Genomic DNA, 21,942 nt, shown 5'->3' on the forward strand with positions numbered 1-21,942 from the left:
ACAATGATATATATGTTGTGTGGTCCTCCCACTACAACTTGGGAAAGCATGCAGTTTATTAGGGTACAGATTAAATAAATTATGAGTTTCACAGGGTGGCGAAAGTGCACGGTGATGAGCTTGATGCTCCTTTCCAATAAATATTGAGGGTCTTATTTTGGTGAAATGATGATCGATAGTTGGCTGCGATTTGACAAATAAAAATAATTGAATCGTCTGGGTTTGAAATACAAGACTGCTACAACCTAATTGGCTGAACGCGGAGCGCAACATCAGGAAGTAGCATTCCTAGGTATTAACGACTCTAGCATGGTGGAGGAAAATTTCATAAAGAAAGTATGCATATTTTCCCCGCCTTCTCGCCATTAAATTAAGTTGAAGCCTTTGTAGCCTGAATGGAGAATGCTTTATGTCGGAACCGGTAGCAGGGGGACGTGAGTGTATTACCGGCTGTGCACATCAAGCCAGACGATAGTGGAGATCCATAAGGCCCACTAGTGGCTGCCAAGGGTAGGTATAGTCACATGCACTGTCACTTTTACTTAAGAATCTGTTTTTCTTTTTGTTCTTTCTCTGATCAAAATGTGCCAAAACAAAACTGAAATTGTGGAATACTTTGTATGTGCATTACCTGTTGAATGCTTTTCCTTTTAAATATTTTTTTTGTTGCTTTGCTATAGTCGTAATGTTATTTTCTATCGTAATGAGATGAAGTGATGTCTCTTGATGTTCTGAAAATGGAATGTTTATGCAAGATTGTGCAGCAGGAGAGTGTCACACACCACTTTAACATTGTTAGTGTTGTTGTTTTAAAGAAAAAAAATGAAATAAATCAATTGAATATCATGCTTTCCATTATTTAATATTATGGTTGAGACACTGAAACTATCTGGAAAAACTAATAATGCATTCAGCCAAAGCTAACTACAACACCATCTAGTAGCATTTAAATAATGATGTATCTGACGGCTACTATAACTTCATTTGTATTTATTCCCGAGGGCCTCTGCTATGACATTTTCAAGTACTTTGAGATTGGTTTGGGATACCTACTATAGTTGTTAGTGCCAGACCCTGACGCACATGGTTTTTACTTCGTTTTCAAGCTAAAATGATGTTACTGTATTTATTTGGGGAAGAATCTATGAATAATCTATGAAGACAAGCTGGCTCAGCCAGGCTGACAACTCTACTACACCGTCCTAAACGGCCTTTCCGCGTAGTCAACCTGGAACAACATTATTATCCTATGAATTATTCACCACTTACAACAGCTACCACTGCTTAAAACGGTCGGATGTCTCTCTCCATCTCTCCACTACACCACGTGTGGTAAATGAAGTGTGTTACTCTGTACAATGCACACCTACAGTTAAGACATCCGATGATTGGTTAACCACATCAACGCTATCCATTCTTACTATAGTCTATTTTTAAAGTTTTTTAAAATAATCATAATTTAAATGAAAAGTGTAGGCCGATTATTAATAATTTAATGGATTCATATAGAGAGGAATGAGATGGGAAGACAGATTTGGAAAGTCACAGGGTGGGTTGCCCCATAGGGCAATGTTTAGTCTAGAGTCCGCACTACCACCGGACCAACTCTGGCACCACCTAAGTAAATATAGTCTAATCAATTATTTCTAGCCAAACCGATGACCTAACCTGGCCTTCACATCTCCTTCCACAATCTTTTACAGGGGTCATTGGTACTGGAAGGTGGGTAGGGGGGTGGGGGGCATAGTGGGTGATGGAAGGACTGTGCTGGGCGCCTCTGATTTCATCCTCTGATCTCATCTGTTTGAGAAGCGGCAGGGTGTGACAGAGTACTACATGACCAAGCTTCCTCCCCAGGGCTGCGCTATGTACACTTGGGAGATCGGGGATCATAAGACATGACCCTTTCCAATATGTTAACCCTTGTTGTGGGGAAATAATACCCCAGAGGTTTGGCTATAGCAATGGTTTTCAAACTTTTTCTGCGGGGACTTCCCACCACAATTTCTGGGGACCCCATTTTTTCCCCAATAATTTCTCGTGACCGCACCACAAATATAACACAACCTTAAAAAAACAGTAGATTTCGATTTTTACATTCACAAATAACCTTACATTCATTGTATTTTCATTTTCTCAAGAGCTGCTGAAATAAATAAATAAATTCTCCACTCCTGTTCCAGAGACAAAATTTAAAAAAAATGGAATAATTTTACTGCAAGTGGGAGAACTTACACAATTGGTGGCTGACTAATTACTTTTTTTTAGAATTCAAGGAACACTTAACCAGCATGGCTACCACAGCAATCTGCAGTGATACGCCATCCCATCTGGTTTGCACTTAGTGGGACTATAATTTGTTTTTCAACAGGACAATGATGATTACTTTAATTTGGTTTCTGGTGTCCTTTGACAGCTCTTTGGTCTTGGCCATAGTGGAGTTTGGAGTGTGACTGTTTGAGGTTGTGGACAGGTGTCTTTTATACTGATAACAAGTTCAAACAGGTGCCATTAATACAGGTAACAAGTGGAGGACAGAGGAGCCTCTTAAAGAAGAAGTTACAGGTCTGTGAGAGCCAGAAATCTTGCTTGTTTGTAGGTGACCAAATACTTATTTTCCACCATAATTTGCAAATAAATTCATTAAAAATCCTACAATGTGATTATCTGGATTTTTTTTCTCAGTCATAGTTGAAGTGTACCTATGATGAAAATTACAGGCCTCTCATCTTTTTAAGTGGGAGAACTTGCACAATTGGTGGCTGACAATACTTTTTTGCCCCACTAACACGAGTGCTGAAACAGGCAACTACACAGACAATAACCCACAAAACCAACATGGAAAATGGCAACCTAAATAGGATCCCCAATCAGAGACAACGATAAACAGCTACAGACCTACAGCTATAGACCTACATTTACCTAGACATACCAAAATCCCATAGAGTATACAAAAAACCCTAGACAGGCAAAAACATACATAACACCCTCGCCACACCCTGACCTAACCAAAATAATAAAGAAAACAAAGATAACTACGGTCAGGGCGTGACAGTACCCCCCCAAAGGTGCAGACTCCCAGCCACAAACCTAAACCTATATGGGAGGGTCTGGGTGGGCATCTAACCTTGGTGGCGACTTCTGGACGCTGCCCCCCTTCTTTACACTGAGGGCTGGGGACCCTGGGCTGGGGACCGTCGCTGGAGACCCCGGGCCGGGGACCGTCGCTGGAGACCCCGGGCTGGGGACCGTCGCTGGAGACCCCGGGCTGGGGACCGTCGCGGGAGATTCCGGGCTGGGGACCGTCGCGGGAGGTTCCGGTCTGTGGCCCGTCGTTGGAGGTTCCGGTCTGTGGCCCGTCGTTGGAGGTTCCGGTCTGTGGCCCGTCGTGGGAGGTTCCGGTCTGTGAACTGTTGCCGGAGGTTCCGGTCTGTGAACTGTCGCCGGACGCTCTGGACTGGGTACTGTCGCCGGACGCTCTGGACTGGGTACTGTCGCCGGACGCTCTGGACTGGCGAGGTGCACTGTAGGCCTAGTGCGTGGTGCCGGCACTGGTGGTACCGGGCTGGGGACACGAACCTCATGGCGAGTGCGGGGAGGAGGAACGGGCGTACTGGACTGTCGAGGCGCACTATAGGCCTGGTGAGTGGTGCCGGCACTGGTAGTACCGGGCTGGGTACACGCACCTCAGGGCGAGTGCGAGGAGCAGGAACAGGGAGTACCTGACCCTGGATGCGCACTGGAGGCCTGGTGCGTGGTGCCGGAACTAGTGGTACCGGGCTGGGGACACGCACCTCAGGGCGAGTGCGGGGAGGAGGAACAGGGCGTACTGGGCTCTGGAGGCGCACAGGAAGCCTGATGCGTGGTGTTGGCACTGGTGGTACTGGGCTGGTGACATGCACCTCAGGGCGAGTGCGGGGAAGAAAAACAGGATACACTGGATCGTGGAGACGCATTGGAGATCCAGAACATAGAGCTGGCTCAATACGTCCTGGCTGGATGACCATTCTAGCCTGGCAAATGCGAGGAGCTGGAATACAGCGTACCGGGCACGGTGGAGACACCGTGCGCATCTCTGCATAACTGACCAGTTACACGCTCCCCACGGTAAGCACGAGGAGTTGGCTCAGGTCTCCTACCTGACTCAGCCAATCTCCTCGTGTGCCACCCCCCCCAAAAAAAATATTGGGGCTGCCTCTCGGGCTTCCGTGCTAGCCGTGTACCCTCATATCGTCGCTGTTCCTCCTGTGCTTTCTCCACCTGCTTCCATGGCATGGTCTTGTCCCCTGCCATTACCTCCTCCCAGGTCCAGGATGTCCTCCACTCCTCTTTCTCCCGGGTTCACGATGTCCACTCCTCTTTGGCACGCTGCTTGGTCCTTTTTTGGTGGGTTATTCTGTCACATTTGTTGTAACGAGGAGACCAAGGCGCAGCGTGATTTGAATACATTCTTCTTATAATAACGAAGAACACTTAAACAAACTAACCAAAACGAACGTGCCGCTATATAACACGAGTGCTGAAACAGGCAACTACACATAGACAATAACCCACAAAACCAACATGGAAAATTGCAACCTAAATAAGATCCCCAATCAGAGACAACGATAAACAGCTGTCTCTGATTGGGAACCAATTCAGGCCACCATAGACCTACATTTACCTAGACATACCAAAACCCCATAGAATATACAAAAAACCCTAGACTGGACAAAAACACACATACCACCCTCGCCACACCCTGATCTAACCAAAATAATAAAGAAAACAAAGATAACTAAGGTCAGGGCATGACAGTTAAACAATTAAAAATCTCCACCTGCTGGAGGGAGAATGATTTTCCGGCTAGTTGGGCCGCTCTCTTCCTCTCTGGTTATAACAGGGGTTGGAGCAAAAACCTACAAGAGGGTAGCTCTCCAGGAACAGGGTTGGAGAGCCACGTTCTAGTGGTTGAAGTATTATATAGCAAGTAGGCCTAAGTATTTTGTGCAAATGGGGATATGATGACGTGCTTAGTCATAAAAACAGTAACAAGATGCAGCCACTTGCCATCAGTGGGAAAAACAAAAAGTGTGTTTTATTTTTGGAATCTAAAATAATTAGACATAGTAATCTATTTTCTATCTATTTTATTTTCATAACCATTGCAGAATAAATTATTTACTTTTCTGGCCTTGATGGGTTCATATTACTTAATTAAGTAGCCATAGGCCTAAAATAAATGACCATGCACATCTCTCATGTAATATGTAAATAGATATGAAGGCCTAAATAGATCGGCTATTTCAAGTTTTGCTGTTTGTGATCCCATAGGCAGCGCAGTGTCTAGCCAACATACACATTTAACATGACACATCAAGAGGTGAGCATCAAGACATTTGATATTTTACATTGAAGTATGTATGCTACTATTGTATGTAGCCTACTGTGATTTAAATTTGTTTTGAGCGCTAGACAATGTTTCAGAATTTGCGGGCTATATTTAGGTTGAGGAAAAGTCGATGCAAAACATTGTTGAATTCAAACGTTCTGCTGACAGGTCCAAAACAATTTGCCATTGTTTTATTTTTCAGAAACTGTCACAGTCCTTTGCCAAATAAAGCATATATCACTCCAACACAGTAAATTGACTGGTAGCTTCATATAAATGTAGTCTATTTGATAGTATGGGTAGGCTATAGTATTGCTCTGCGATAGGAGCATGACATCATAGGCCTAAACCTATTTAATCTCAGAGCCTAGACCAAGGCAGGAGGACATAATCTACTGATTAACAAAATATTGGCATAGAAGTTTGGGCTCCTACCACAGGAGGTTGGTGGCACCTTAATTGGGAAGGACGGGCTTGTGGTAATGGCTGGAGCGGAATCAGAGGAATGGTTTCTACCATTCCATTTGCTCCGTTCCAGGCATTACTATGAGCCGTCCTCCCCTCAGCAGCCTCCACTGGCCCCTACTTTTAAATTGTTTCCAATATATACAGTGCATTCGGAAAGTATTTTTTTAATCATTTTTTTTCTTATCAATCTACGCACAATACCCCATCATGATAAAGTGAAAAGAGGTTTGTAAATGTATTAAAAATAAAAAAAACTTAAATGCCTTATTTAAATAAGGATTCAGACATTTTGCTATGAGACTTGACATTTCTATAAATCCATAAAAATGATGCTGATTCATGATTTTGACTGGCTGAGAAATGCTGCCTGCCTCATCCCAACTCCCGACCCCTACACGGTCATTACTATGGGACAGCTGGAGATCGAATTTCAATATTGAAACAATTTTGCAAATGTCAGAGAAAAAAGTTTTATACAAATCTCTGCTCTTGAAAACCAAATAATTGCTAGATAAAATGAAATGGGAGATAATGTCTACATGCTTTTTACAGTGGAGATCAAGTTTATAAATTGTCTGGCTGGGCGGATGAGACAGTGGATTGCGCAGTGAGATGGAACAGAGTAAATAGGAATTTCAACGTCATAACATTATCCAGTGGTAACTTGTGGAAGAGACACCAGCTGCGCTTTTAACCAATCAACATCCAGGATTAGACCCACCTATTGTATATTTATGTATAAAAAATATAAAAAATCGATGATGAAGTCGGCTCTTTTACAATGGGGGTGAATGGGAAAGAATGTTTGTTTTCCACAATTTGTGGGCGTTGTCGATAATAATTCCTTATTATTACGTGAATATCAATGACCCATGTTAAGTTTGAAAGAATCACTGCAAAATATCCCAACATTCTGCCCACACCACTACAGAAATGCAATCAAATATACCATTGCTCTACATTTTACAGACTGCAGTGGCCTAATTCTATTAGTACCAAATTATTCAGCAAATAAAGGGCGATTGTCACCATAAAAGGTGAATGGATTTTTAATCGTTTTACGACAGGTCTGATTTATAATGGGTAACATGCACATGTATGGCTTGCGCCAAGTTTATAAATATATTTATGTGCAGTCACGGTATTCCTGTGGTGAAGAGTCGGACCAAAATGCGGCGTGATTATACTGGTTCATGTTTAATAACAAAAAGGAATAAACACGAACACTACAAAAACAACAAACGTGGAAAACCAAAACAGTCCTATCTGGTGCAAACACAGAGACAGGAACAATCACCCACAAACACACAGTGGAACCCAGGCTACCTAAATATGGTTCCCAATCAGAGACAATGACTAACACCTGCCTCTGATTGAGAACCATATCAGGCCAGACATAGAAATAGACAAACTAGACATGAAACATAGAATGCCCACTCAGCTCACACCCTGACCAACCAAAACATAGAAATATACAAAGTAAACTATGGTCAGGGTGTGACATGTGCAGTCTTTTCAGAAATTGCACATGCAGATACAGTATTTAGTGTGAAATTGCAACAGTTCTAAATGAGGCTGCATGTGCCATTTTTGAAAAGAATATCTAAATAAAAAAATATCGAGATTTATAAACTCAGCGCATGCCATACATAGGCCTACGCATGTTTCCCATTATATTTCAGACCTGTTGTCAAACGGTGCGGGTGTGAATGAGCATTAAAACTCCATTCACCTTTAATGGTGACAATCGCCCTTTATTTGCTGAATAATTTGGCACTATTGGAATTAGGCCACTGCAGTTTGAGCTTTTATGGTGACAATAACACCCTTATTGTCACGCCCTGGCCTTAGTTATCTTTGTTTTCTTTTCATTATTTTGGTTAAGCCAGGGTGTGACATGGGTGATTTATGTGTTTTGTCTTGTCTAGGGGTTTTTGTAGATTTATGGGTTTGTGTTCTTTTAGGTGTCTAGGTAAGTCTATGGTTGCCTGGATTGGTTCTCAATCAGAGGCAGGTGTTTATCGTTGTCTCTGATTGGGAGCCATATTTAGGCAGCCATATTCTTTGGGTATTTTGTGGGTGATTGTTTCCTGTGACAGTGTTTGTGACACACGGGACTGTTTCGGGTTTTCACGGTCCTTGTTTTGTAGTTGTGTTCATGTTTGAGTTTTCCTATTAAAACCATGGACACTTACCACGCTGCGCTTTGGTCCTCTCCTTCCCAGGAAGAAAGCCGTGACACTTATTTGCTGTATACTTTGGAAGTATTGTAATCGGCATATACTGTATTTCCCTTTATTAATTTAATTTACATTATCATTGCAAAATAGATTCCTGCGATGGTTTCATACTCATACTGGTTTCATACTCATGTCACGAAATAGCCTATATGCCTACAAGTTAGTATCATGAAATAGCCTATATGCCTACAACAACTTAGTATAGGATTGGTGGTTCTAGTTTAGAAGCTTAAGGTAGTCTCATATCTGAATGCAGGTTGCGGGTGAATAAACATGGCAAATGTTGGATATCCCCACTCTGTCTGGATTCCAATAGGAATTACACATCACTTTGCAAGCCAGCATAAAGTGACTTGCAGGCCTAATTTTGCCTGTAAACCATGTGTTTTAGGCCACTGTATTAGGGTAAAAATAGGTCCTCAAAATAAGGACTTATGAATTATGTATTGTGTTAAGGAATTGCATTTTAATGATAACATATTAGCTTAGGATCTCACTTGGTGAAGGCCATATGACTGAAAATGCATGAATGCAACAACCATGTCTCTGTCACTAACAAATAGTCTACAATTCACTCAAAAGGCACTCTGGGAAATATTCAAATAAGGTTTTACACTAAGCAGTGTGTTAATTGAAGACTGAAAAGTGTGGACCCATATAGACACTGGACCCGTGTTCAAGTTAACACTCTCAGTGTTGATTTAACACTGGAGAATTTGCTGTGAAGGTATCAGTGAACACCATAACAGTGTACATTTAACACTGACCTTCTGTAGGGTAAAAATGCTAAGGTGTTAAATACAAGGTAATAGTTAACAACGCCATAACAGTGTAACTAACACAGAGTTAGTGTAACAGTGTAATGTCACTGGTGTTGGAAAGTATTGGTGTTAAGCGGCTTTGGCAGGTGGAGTAGTGGAGAACAATTGGAGGGTTACTTAGTAGCAATGCAAATATCATGGTACAGCTATATGGACACTCAATCACTATGGTACTTTTTAATGGTAAATTTACAAACGTATATTATGATAAATAGATTTGAAACTTGTATCACATTATGGTAAATGGTGAAATAAATATTGCCAGTTAGAATTGTAATGGCTTAGCAGATAATAAGAAAATTAGAACAATATTTACCTGGCTCGAAGAGAAGAAATATAATACTGTTTTCAAGAAACTCGTTCAATAATTTTAGATGAAGTGGTGTGGAAAATGGACTGGGGGGGGGGTGAAATATACTTCTCCCATGGGCAAAGAAACTCAAAAGGGGTGATGATATTAATTAACAGTAATTTTGATCTGAATATGCAAATTGTCCAAACAGATCCACAAGGTAGATTGAGGATTTTAAATATGTTATCGGACTATAAACAGATATGGCTCATTAACCTTTACGGAACAAATAGTGATGACCCACGCTTCTTTGAAAATATATATCATACATTGGCAACCCTCCAAGCAATACAAGACTCTATTATTATGGTGGGAGATTATAATACTGTTTTAAATACCTCAATGGACCATAAAGGAAATCACACTACAAACCATCACCCTCATGCTCTTAAGGAAATCATGAATGTCATGGATATATTGGGACTAGTGGATAAATGGAGGTTGAAATATCCTGACCTAGTGAGATATACATGGCGAAGGAACGTATTCAACAAAGATCAATGTGTAGTATATTATAATAATAAAGCAAACTGGATGGAATATGGGAAAAATCCACCAAATAATTTTTTATCTTCAACAGGAATGCTGCCAAAAATAATTTACTGAAACTTGAAGTATAAAGATCCAGTCCATTAAAATAAATTGTAGGCCCCTTACACTTCAGTGTTGTGATGCAAAAATTCTAGCAAAATGTATAGCACATGGAATTAAAAGGTATTGTCGGACATTATTCATTCTAATCAGACAGGTTTTTTACATAGACTATACATTGGAGATAATATAAGGCAAGCACTAGAAACAATAGTACACCATGAACATCTGGGAAACCAGGCCTGGTATTCATTGCTGACTTTGAAAAGGCTTTTGATAAAGTACAACTGGAGTATATACACTGCTCAAAAAAATAAAGGGAACACTAAAATAACACATCCTAGATCTGAATGAATGAAATATTCTTATGAAATACTTTTTTCTTTACATAGTTGAATGTGCTGACAACAAAATCACACAAAAATGATCAATGGAAATCAAATTTATCAACCCATGGACGGCTGGATTTGGAGTCACACTCAAAATTAAAGGGGAAAACCACACTACAGGCTGATCCAACTTGGATTTAATGTCCTTAAAACAAGTCAAAATGAGGCTCGGTAGTGTGTGTGGCCTCCACGTGCCTGTATGACATCCCTACAATGCCTGGGCATGCTCCTGATAAGGTGGCGGATGGTCTCCTGAGGGATCTCCTCCCAGACCTGGACTAAAGCATCCGCCAAGTCCTGGACAGTCTGTGGTGCAATGTGGCGTTGGTGGATGGAGCGAGACATGATGTCCCAGATGTGCTCAATTGGATTCAGGTCTGGGGAACGGGTGGGCCAGTCCATAGCATCAATGCCTTCCTCTTGCAGGAACACTCCAGCCACCTGAGGTCTAGCATTGTCTTGCATTAGGAGGAACCCAGGGCCAACCGCACCAGCATATGGTCTCACAAGGGGTCTCTCAGGATCTCATCTCGGTACCTAATGGCAGTCAGGCTACCTCTGGTGAGCACATGGAGGGCTGTGCAGCCCCCCCACACCATGACTGACCCACCGCCAAACCGGTCATGCTGGAGGATGTTGCAGGCAGCAGAACGTTCTCCACGGCGTCTCTAGACTGTCACATGTGCTCAGTGTGAACCTGCTTTCATCTTTGAAGAGCACAGGCCGCCAGTGGCGAATTTGCCAATCTTGGTGTTCTCTCGCAAATGCAAAACGTCCTGCACTGTGTTGGGCTGTAAGCACAACCCCACCTGTGGACGTCTGGCCCTCATACCACCCTCATGGAGTCTGTTTCTGACCGTTTGAGCAGACACATGCACATTTGTGGCCTCATTTTGCAGGGCTCTGGCAGTGCTCATCCTCTCTTCCTGATGTACTGGCCTGTCTCCTGATGTACTGGCCTGTCTCCTGGTAGCGCCTCCATGCTCTGGACACTACGCTGACAGACACAGCAAACCTTCTTGCCACATCTCGCATTGATGTTCCATCCTGGATGAGCTGGACTACCTGAGCCACTTGTGTGGGTTGCAGACTCCGTCTCATGCTACCACTAGAGTGAAAGCACCGCCACCATTCAAAAGTGACCAAAAATCAGCCAGGAAGCATAGGAACTGAGAAGTGGTCTGTGGTCCCCATCTGTAGAACCACTCCTTTATTGGGGGTGTCTTGCTAATTGCGTATAATTTCCACCTGTTCCACCATTCCATTTGCACAACAGCATGTGAAATTTATTGTCAATCAGTGTTGCTTCCTAAGTGGACAGTTTGATTTCACAGAAGTGTGATTGACTTGGAGTTACATTGTGTTGTTTAAGTGTTCACTTTATTTTTTTGAGCAGTGTATATTTGAGCAGTTCTGTTCAAGAACAAACTTGAGAAAATGTCTGATTTTCAAGGTATTCCAGTACTTGAATTCCAGAGTGCCAAATTCAAGTACTTTAAACACATCAACCACTTTGTGTGAACCCTGAAAGTAGCTTGACTTAGCTTTCTTAATTCCGGAAATGCATCTATTTCTCAATTTCCTGAAAAGCAGCCAATCAGCTAGAGTCAATTTTTTCTAGCCTTGGCCCAGTCCTGATTTCTAATCATAATGAGACCTGAAAGTTCTACTCTATGGTGTTTAAAGGGGGCGTGTTTGTTTGCCAGAGATATACAAATAGATGAGACAAATTCTAGAGTCAATTCCAGGTCAGTTACATAGCTGATAGAGGAAAGCTCAGAGCAATACATATCATGAAGGAATGGCTGTGGAGATATATATATATATATATATTAATACAAGAATCAATGTTTTTCTGTTTTGTATCTCTAATACATGCAATGGGATAGCGATCACTGATTTCATTAGAAAAAAACACCACTCGATAAGTACTTGCCTTTTGTCAAAATGTGTTCAATCGGGGAGGAGTTTGCTGGGTTTCTTACATTAATCCATGTAGGTTTGGATATTAGTTGAGTCAGGTTAAAGTCGATACAAATATTTTATTTATATATTTATTCAAATGATCTGAGGCCCGGGATAAACTAATCCAGGTTAAAATCTCCCCAAATAAATATAAATGCAACATGCAACAATTTCAAAGATCAAGCTGTTGCTTGTGGCCTGTGGAATGTTGTCCCCACTCCTCTTCAATGGCTGTGTGAAACTGCTGGAACACTCTGTTGTACACATCGATCAAAAATGATACCAAACATGCTCAACGGGTGACATGTCTGGTGAAGGCCATGGAAGAACTGGGATATTTTCCGCTTCCAGGAATTGTGTACAGATCCTTGCGACATGGGGCCATGCATTATCATGCTGAAACAGGAGGTGATGGCGGCGGATGAATGGGCCTCAGGATCTCGTCACGGTATCTCTGTGCATTGAAATTGTCATTGTGTGGCCTTTTATTGTCCCCAGCACAAGGTGCACCTGTGTAATGATCATGTTGTTTAATCAGCTTCTTGATATGCCACATCTGTCAGGTGGATGGATTATCTCGGCATAGGGCGAAATGCTCACTAATAAAATTTGAGAAATATATGTTGTTTTTTGTGCGTATGGAAAGTTTCTGGGATCTTTTATTTCAGCTCATGAAACATGGAACCAACGCTTTACATGTTGCGTTTATATTTTTGTTCAGTATAATTCAGATTACGGAAAAGTTTTAAATACAGAAATAGTACCAACACCCTCTTCCAGTGCAGCAGGGCGGCAGTAAATCTCCGCTACATAAGGCCACATCTATAACCAAACACTCAAACCTTTTGGGGATAGTGACACTTAGACAAAATTATGCCACGAGAGTCAATTTCACATATATAGCCACCCCTCCCCCCTTTTCAGTCTATCACACCTGAAGATGTTGTAATCAGCTATTTCAATGTCTTTATCCATGATCAAACCATTGAGCCAGGTCTGTGAGAACCAGAACATCCAGACAGAACGTCCTCGTTGTTCGCCGAGAGAACTCTTGCCTCTCTCCTATTTGGATGCAAGCCATTCCTCTTGTGAAACTGGGGCCTCTTCCAGAAGTTCTCAAAATTGTCAATGAACTCCGAATCTATCGAGGAACAGTAGGATTTTAAGCCAGTAGTGTAGACAGAGGAGACGGTTAACTACTTTATTATCATTATTTGTATTAACAATGGACACCACAGTAAACTATCAATTTAAATGATCTCCACACTACTGTTTATTCTATGACAGAAGCTTGAAATGCTGAAACGACAAACAGTTAAATATCACATTACAAGGCTATGGCTAGAAAGAGGAATGAAGAGAGAGATGGAGAGAGAGATGGAAAAAGAGGGAAAAAGAGAGAGGACAGAAAGTGAATGCAAATCTTGGCAAATGGGAAAAGAGAAGTGAAGAGCAAGAGTCAGCTGGAATTGAGAGAGAGAGAAAAAAAACAGAGAAGGAGACCCAGATGGTCAGTCTGGAGCTTGGCTGTCTGCTCCCTGCGGGCTGGCCAATGGGACGGCAGGATGGAGGGGGCCTGGACAGTGCCAACGCTGTCGGGCAGTGCCAACACGCTTTGAGAGGGGCCAACCAGGGGCCAAGCTGTCACAGAGGAGCCCTGTGGAGGGTACCGGCAGGGCCGCTTTCACTTTGATCACAGGGAACCGACAGATGATGGCACTGCCAGCGCCAGCGGACTGACGCCAAGGTGTCCTTCTACACCCTAAGAGTATCTAATATATTGACAAGATAGTCGAGTGACCGCTCTAACAATGGTAACACATGTCCTCAAAGATGGAAGCACTGTATTGTCTTTGATGGAAGGAAGACGGGAAAAGGCAAGATCGGGTGGGACCATTCTAGCCAATGAGAGGGCAGATACGCGTGTGAACAACAGGCACATTTCCAATATTTTTGTTTTTTAAGTTGCCAAAATGCCACGTACGTCCACTTATATCAGCACATTCGTAACAACCTAAGCAATATGAAACTTCTATTCGATTAAATTAGCCTTACGTAGCAAATTAGCAATTCATTTTTTTGTTGACAAAATTTGACATTCTCTCATTGACCTCCAAACAAAAATTCCTCACTTCATGGTCTTATCTTTGGGCGGAGTAAACCCTCTCACGTCGCCTGTTCCTCTCTGACTACACCCTTTCAAATGCCTCCTCGCTTTCTCCCTTTCTTGAGAGGTTCGCTGATTTGTTGGCAATAAGATAAGTTGCACAGCCACACTAATGGATTGTGTCAAAAGTCGATAAATAATTGAAACCTGCATATGGTGTAAACATGTCATTGTCTTTGACTGCACCAGCTGTCATCTACAGTATCTAAACAGAAGTGTGGTACGACTCGGATCGTGAGCGAGTCTGAACCCTCACTCTCAGTGTCGATCAATCGGGTCTGACCAGTTGCACATGTGTGGTCCTATCGACCGCTCTCCTTTCTGCCCATAGACATGAAAGGAAAAAAGGAATGACCAGTTGTTTATAGCACGCCTTGTTTAAATAATTCAGTCTGGTCAAAGAAAAGGATGTTGTCAGCCCCTGGCTACAAATCACTTCTAAATCATCATCACCCATCCAGTCTTTATGAGTCACCAGGAGTATTACACACAACGAACTAGGCAGTGGGTGCCACACCTTGAAGGGCTGAGCTGAGGCCTGAGCTCATCGACTGGAGAGAGAACAGTCGAGTCAGGGAGTGGACCACAGTTTGTGTATGTGTGGCCTGTCACTGTGTGTGTGTCAGGAAGTGGACCACAGTGCGTATGTGTGTGTGGCCTGCGAGAGTGTGGCCTGTGTGTGTTCACAACAGCTAGCGAAAATAATCACATGGAGTGTGGTCATCATCGTGTGAGCAGAGATTAGCTCTTTGGCCATGTGCTCGGTCGGGAGCGGAGGGGATGGGAATGAGAACAGGATGTGCTAGGCAGGGTTTTGGTGGGATGGGTATCTGTCAAAGGATGTCTGAGTGTTTAGGCTTCACCATCGGAGTGGCAGCTTTGAAAATAAAGCAACCATGTCACGTCACTTTGTAGACAGAGCCAGCAGCAGGGCCTGGCCTGGCTTCTGTATGTGAGGCTTTGGCAGGAAAGGTGGAAAACGTTACCCCTTACCTACAACGCGCACACTCGTCTGCACACACACAAGACGAAACCACACACGCGCAAGATGTCACTGCTGATTGAAAAACCGAAATTATGCTTTTTTTTCTTAATCTCCTTCATTCATGGGGGGGGAGTAGCCAGGTAGCCTAGCAGTTAAGAGCGTTTGGCGAGTAACCAAAAGGTTGCTGGTTTGAATCCCCCAAAAAATCGGTCAATGTGCCCTTGAACAAAGCACTTAACCCTAATTGCTCCTGAAAAATCGCTCTGGATAAGAGCATCTGCTAAATGACTAAAATGTAGGTCATGTTGCCGCCGTGCCGATTCTTGTTTAAGTCAAACATCAGATGTGTTTATTGTCCGTCTTTAAGAACAAGATGTGCTGACAGGACTCAATATAACACCACACTCTATCTAAAGCACTGGGTGGTGACCAGGGCCCGTAGCCACAAAGTCTATCAGAGTAGCAGTGCTGATCTAGGATCGCTTTAGCCTTTTAGATGGTAATGAATATAGATCCGCACTTCTGCTCTGAGACGCTTTGTGGATACGGGCCCCGATTCCAGGGGACATGTAACACACAAGCATTAACCATGTAACACACAAGAAGGAACAGCACATGTACAAACACGAGCCATCCTGAGATTCAAGCAGTGCGAGAGTATATTTTCTCTGCGAAGCTCCTAAAGAGTTTGCCCAATACATCTTATAGGAAATAATCTTCAATATATACCTTCGCCTAATGTACATAGAGCTCCATAGAAGTTACATAGATGTTTCCCTAGGTACAGATCTAGGATCAGCTTGCTTTTCCAAAATCCTAACCTTAACCATTAATGGGGAAATGCTAAATTGACCCAAGAACCGCATCCAGGGGCAACATAGATGTCCAGGATCAGGACCAGTATGCATCTACTTACAGCCACTTACAACTAGCTGGATCTCTTTTTGGAGACTGGTTGGATGACGCGCCAAGATAAAATTAGACCGTGGTTTTCATCAGCTGGTATAATTAACCAGTTATGTAATGGCTCTGCTGCCACAGTGATGGCCTGGCGGGGGTTCTCCTCATTAAAAACGGACACATCTAACATCGTCATCACCGATGCACATACAGTGAGCTCCAAATGTATTGGGATAATGACAAGTTTGTTATTGTTTTGGCTCTTTACTGCAGCACTTTAGATTTGAAATGATATAATGACTATGACCCCTCAAAGGTATTAGTACAAATTCAAGTAGAATTGGTACAAATTCAAACAGTCAAATGTGTGACTCCACAAATGTATTGGATGCATTTGCTATTTGTTTTAGTTGTGATTCAGACACAGGAGGTTGGTGGCACCTTAATTGATGAGGACGGGCTCGTGGTAATGGCTGGAGCCGAATTACTGGAATGGTATCAAATACATCAAACACATGGTTTCCATGTGTTGTGTCATTTCCATTCGCTCTGTTCCAGACATTACTATGAGCCGTCGTCCCCTCAGCAGACTCCACTGGTTTCAGATTATTTAGTGCCCAATAGAAATGAATGGTAAATCATGTATTGTGTCATTCATTATTTACCATTACGTTCTATTGGGCACAAAATAATCTGAAAAACAACCAAAAACAAACAGCAAATGCATCCAACACATTTTTAGAGTCACAAGTTTGATGTAGCCATTGTGTGCTATGAATATCGGACCAAATACTTAACTTTTTACTACTTTAATACACATCGGGCATCCTTCTGAGAATCCGGAGGCGAGCGTATAAACTCCCACTGCCTTCCATTCTTCTGGCTAACGTGCAATCACTGGAAAATAAAATTGATGACCTATGATTAAGATTATCCTACCAACGGGACAAAACTGTAACATCTTATGTTTCACCGAGACATGGCTGAACGAAGATACGGACAATTTAGAGCTAGCGTGATTTTCCATGCACTGGCAGAACAGAGACGCTACCTCTGATAAGACGAGGGGTGGGGGTGTGTGTCTTTTTGTCAATAACAGCTGGTGCGCGATGTGTAATATTAAAGAAGTCTGGAGGTATTGCTCGCCTGAGGTAGAGTACCTTATGATAAGCTGTAGACCACACTATCTAGCAAGAGAGTTCTCATTTGTATTATCTGTAGCCGTCTATTTACCACCACAAAACGAAGCTGGCACTAAAACCGCTCTCAACCAACTCTATGAGGCCATAAGCAAAGAAGAAAATGCTCACCCAGAAGCGGTGCTCCTAGTGACCGGAGACTTTAATGCAGGCAAACTTAAATAAGTTGGGAAACCATGGTTGCAATGGGAAAAAAATGGGGGAGAAATCCTAGACCACCTTTACTCCACACACAGAGATGCATAAAAAGCTCTCCCCAGCCCTCCATTTGGCAAATCTGACCATAATTCTATCCTCCCGATTCCTACCTACAAGCCAAAAAGCAGGAAGGACCAGTGACTCGCTCAATACGGAAGTGGTCAGATGACGCGGATGCTACACTACAGGACTGTTTTGCAAGCACAGACTGGATTATGTTCCAGGATTCATCCAATGGCATTGAGGAATACACCACCTCAGTCATCGGCTTCGCCAATAAGTGCATCGATGACGTCGTCCCCACAGTGACAGTATGTACATATCCCAACCAGAAGCCATGGATTACAGGCAACACCCGCATCGAGCTAAAGGCTAGAGCTGCTGCTTTCAAGGAGCAGGAGACAAATCCGGACACTTATAAGAAATCCCGCTATGCCCTCAGACGAACCATCAAACAAGCAAAGCGTCAATACAGGATTAAGATTGAACCCTACAACACCGGCTCTGACACTCGTTGGATGTAGCAGGGCTTGAAAACTATTACGGACTACAAAGGGAAACCCAGACGCGAGCTGCTCAGTGACGCAAGCCTACCAGACAAGCTAAATGCCTTTTTTGCTCGCTTCGAGGCAAGCAACACTGAAGCATGCACGGGAGCACCAGCTGATCTGGATGACTGTGTGATAACGCTCTCGGTAGCCGATGTGAACAAAACCTTTAAACAGGTCAACATTCACAAAGCCGCTGGGCCAGACGGATTACCAGGACGTGTACTCAAAGCATGTGCGGACCAACTATCAAGTGTCTTCACTGATATTTTCAACGTCTCCTTGACTGAGTCTGTAATACCTACATGTTTCAAGCAAACCACCATAGTCCCTGTGCCCAAGGAAGCGAAGGTAACCTGCCTAAATGATTACCGCCCCGTGGCACTCACGTCAGTAGCCATGAAGTGCTTTGAAAGGCTGGTCATGGCTCACATCAACAGCATCCTCCCAGACACCCTAGACCCACTCCAATTCGCATACCGCCCCAATAGAACCACAGGTGACGCAGTCTCAATCAAAGCTCCCCCATTAACACCACAAAGCTCAATCGAACAGTCCCCCCATTAACACCACGAAGCTCATCGCTAAGTTAAGGACTCTGGGACTAAACACCTCCCTCTGCAACTGGATCCTGGACTTCCTGACGGGCCGCTCCCCGTTGATAAGAGTAGGCAACAACACATCTGCCACACTGATCCTTAACACTGGGGCCCCTCAGGGGTGTGTACTTAGTCCCCTCCTGTATTCCCTGTTCACCCATGTCTGCGTGGCCAAACATGACTCCAACACCATCATTACGTTTGCTGAAGACACAACAGTGGTAGGCCTGATCACCGACAACGATGAGACGGCCTATAGGGGGGAGGTCAGAGAACTGGCAGTGTGGTGCCAGGACAACAACCTCTCCCTCAATGTGAGCAAGACAAAGGAGCTGATCGTGGACTACAGGAAATGGCGGGCCGAACAGTCCCCCATTAACACCAACGGGGCTGTAGTGGAGCGGGTCGAGAGTTTAATGTTCCTTAGTGTCCACATCGCCAACGAACTATCATGGTCAAAACATACCAAGACAGTTGTGAAGAGGGCACGACAAAACCTTTTGTCCCTCAGGAGATTGAAAAGATTTGGCATGGGTCCCCAGATCCTCAAAAGGTTCTACAGCTGCACCATCGAGAGCATCCTGACCGGTTGCATCACCGCCTGGTATGGCAACTGCTCGGCATCTGACCATAAGGCGCTACAGAGGATAGTGCGAACGACCCAGTACATGACGGGGGCCAAGCTTCCTGCCATCCAGGACCTATATAATAGGCAGTGTCAGAGGAAAGCCCATAAAATTGTCAGAGACTCCAGTCACTCAAGTTATAGACTGTTTTCTCTGCTACCGCACAGCAAGCGGTACCGGAGAGCCAAGTCTAGGACCAAAAGGCTCCTCAACAGCTTCTACCCCCAAGCCATAAGATTGCTGAACAATTCATAAAATCACCACCGGACAATTTACATTGCCCACCCCCTCTTCCCTTCTGTACACTGCTGCTCTGTTTGTTTGTTACCTATGCATAGTCACTTCGCCCCAACCTACATGTACAGTTTACCTCAACTAGCCTGTACCCCTGCACACTGACGGTGCCCCCTGTATATAGCCTCGTTATTGTTATTCTTATTGTGTTACTTTTATTATTACTTTTTATTTTAGTCTACTTGGTAAATATTTTCTTCTTCTTGAACTGCACTGTTGGTTACGGGCTTGTAAGTAAGCATTTCACGGTAAAGTCTACACTTGTATTCGTCGCATGCGACAAGTTTTATTTGATTTGTACATGAGTTTGTCCAATACTTTTGGTCCCCTAAAATGCAGGGGGGGACTATGTACAAAAAGTGCTGTCATTTCTAATTGGTTCACCTGATATGGATGAAAATACCCTCAAATTAAAGCTGACAGTCTGCATTTGAACCTTATAGTCATTATTTGATTTGAAATCCAAAGTGCTGGAGTACAGAGCCAAAACAACAAGAAATTGTTGTCCCAATACTTTGAGCTCACTGTATATACAGTGCCTTCGGGAAGTATTCAGACCCCTTGACTTTTTCCACATTTTGTTACATTACAGCTTTATTCTAAAATGGATAAATAAATAAAAAAGCTCAGCAATCTACACACAATACCCCATAATGACAAGCGAAAACAGGTTTTTAGACATTTTTGCAAATGTAATAAAAATAAAAAACAGAAATACCTTTTTTACGCACGTATTCAGACGCTTTGCTATAAGAGTCGAAATTGAGCTCAGGTGCATCCTGTTTCCATTGATCATCCTTGAGATGTTTCTACAACTTGGAGTCCACCTGTGGTAAATTCAATTGATTGGACATGATTTGGAAAGGTACACACAGTTGACAAAGGGCATATCAGACCAAAAACCAAGCCAGGAGGTCGAAGGAATTGTCCGTAGAGCTTCGAGACAAGATTGTCCCGAAGTGGCTTTGGGACAAGTCTCTGAATGTCCTTGAGTGGCCCAGCCAGAGCCCGGACTTGAACCCAATCGAACATCTCTGGAGGGACCCGATAATAGCTGTGCAGCAACACTCCCCATCCAACCTGACAGAACCTGAGAGGATCTGAAGAGAGGAATGGGAGAAACTCCCCAAATAAAGGTGTGCCAAGCTTGTAGCGTCATACCCAGGAAGACTCGAGGCTGTAATCGCTGCCAAAGATGCTTCAACAAAGTACTGAGTAAAGGGTCTGAATACTTATATAAATTTGATATTCCTGTTTTTTTTAATACAGTTGCTAAGATTTTTTAAACCCTGTTATTGCAATGTCATTACGGGGTATTGTGTGTAGATTGATGAGGAAAATAAACAATTTAATCCATTTCAAAATAAGGCTGTAACATAGCAAAATGTGGAAAAATGTCAAGGGGTCTGAATACTCTCATGGCTTGGATCATTTTCAAAAACCCTGAGGTTGGGCAAAAAAAGGTGAGTTTGCTGCTAATTACTTGGTTAGGATGTTGGGTGGTAGATGAGAATTAACTCTACTTAATGTGGCCAAAAAACAGGTCAGGAGCCACTCACGGCCCAGGCTTGAATGTAGGGATTGAAAAGGGGCTTGTGTCATGGTAACTGGGTTAGATCACGGAGGGCTGTCGTGTTCCCATTAGGTCTGTTAGCTTCCAGAGTTTCCTCTCTGAGTGATTGTTATTCCGAATGCAACAGTGACGACAGATAGACCTACACGACAGCCTGTTCCCACGTAAGACTCCAGGTGTGGTTGACTGATGTGCGTGTGTGTTTTTGTGAAAAAGCCACCCAGCGTGCTACAGTGCTAGACACGGCACGGACACCCACAGGAAAACGCCAGGCCGGGACATTCCGAAACGAAGCGGTCCACATTCCACACCTAGCGTTACAATTCCGGAAGCTGCGCTTTGCTCATATAAACCCAATGAGTCAGAAGAAATATCAAAATATTTAGTGGAACTTTTCCCTTTGCCCAGACGGACCAAACCCCAGTCGACCCAGAGCGTTCCAGAACGGAGATGCGCCGGCCAGACAACGAGGGGCGGGGGTGCACTCTGGCACAGACAGGAGTGCAATAGAAAAAGAGAGGTAGGAACGAAAATAACATTTTAAAAATTTGGAAAGAAACAAGCACAGAAATGTATGTTTAGTCCTAGGCGTCTCCCACCCTCTCTCTCTCTCTGCTGTGTGGTACCTTGGCCGTCAGAGCAGGTGTTGGGCAGGG

This window comes from Oncorhynchus nerka, linkage group LG15 (assembly GCF_034236695.1).
Source record: "Oncorhynchus nerka isolate Pitt River linkage group LG15, Oner_Uvic_2.0, whole genome shotgun sequence".
Lineage (NCBI taxonomy): Eukaryota > Metazoa > Chordata > Actinopteri > Salmoniformes > Salmonidae > Oncorhynchus > Oncorhynchus nerka.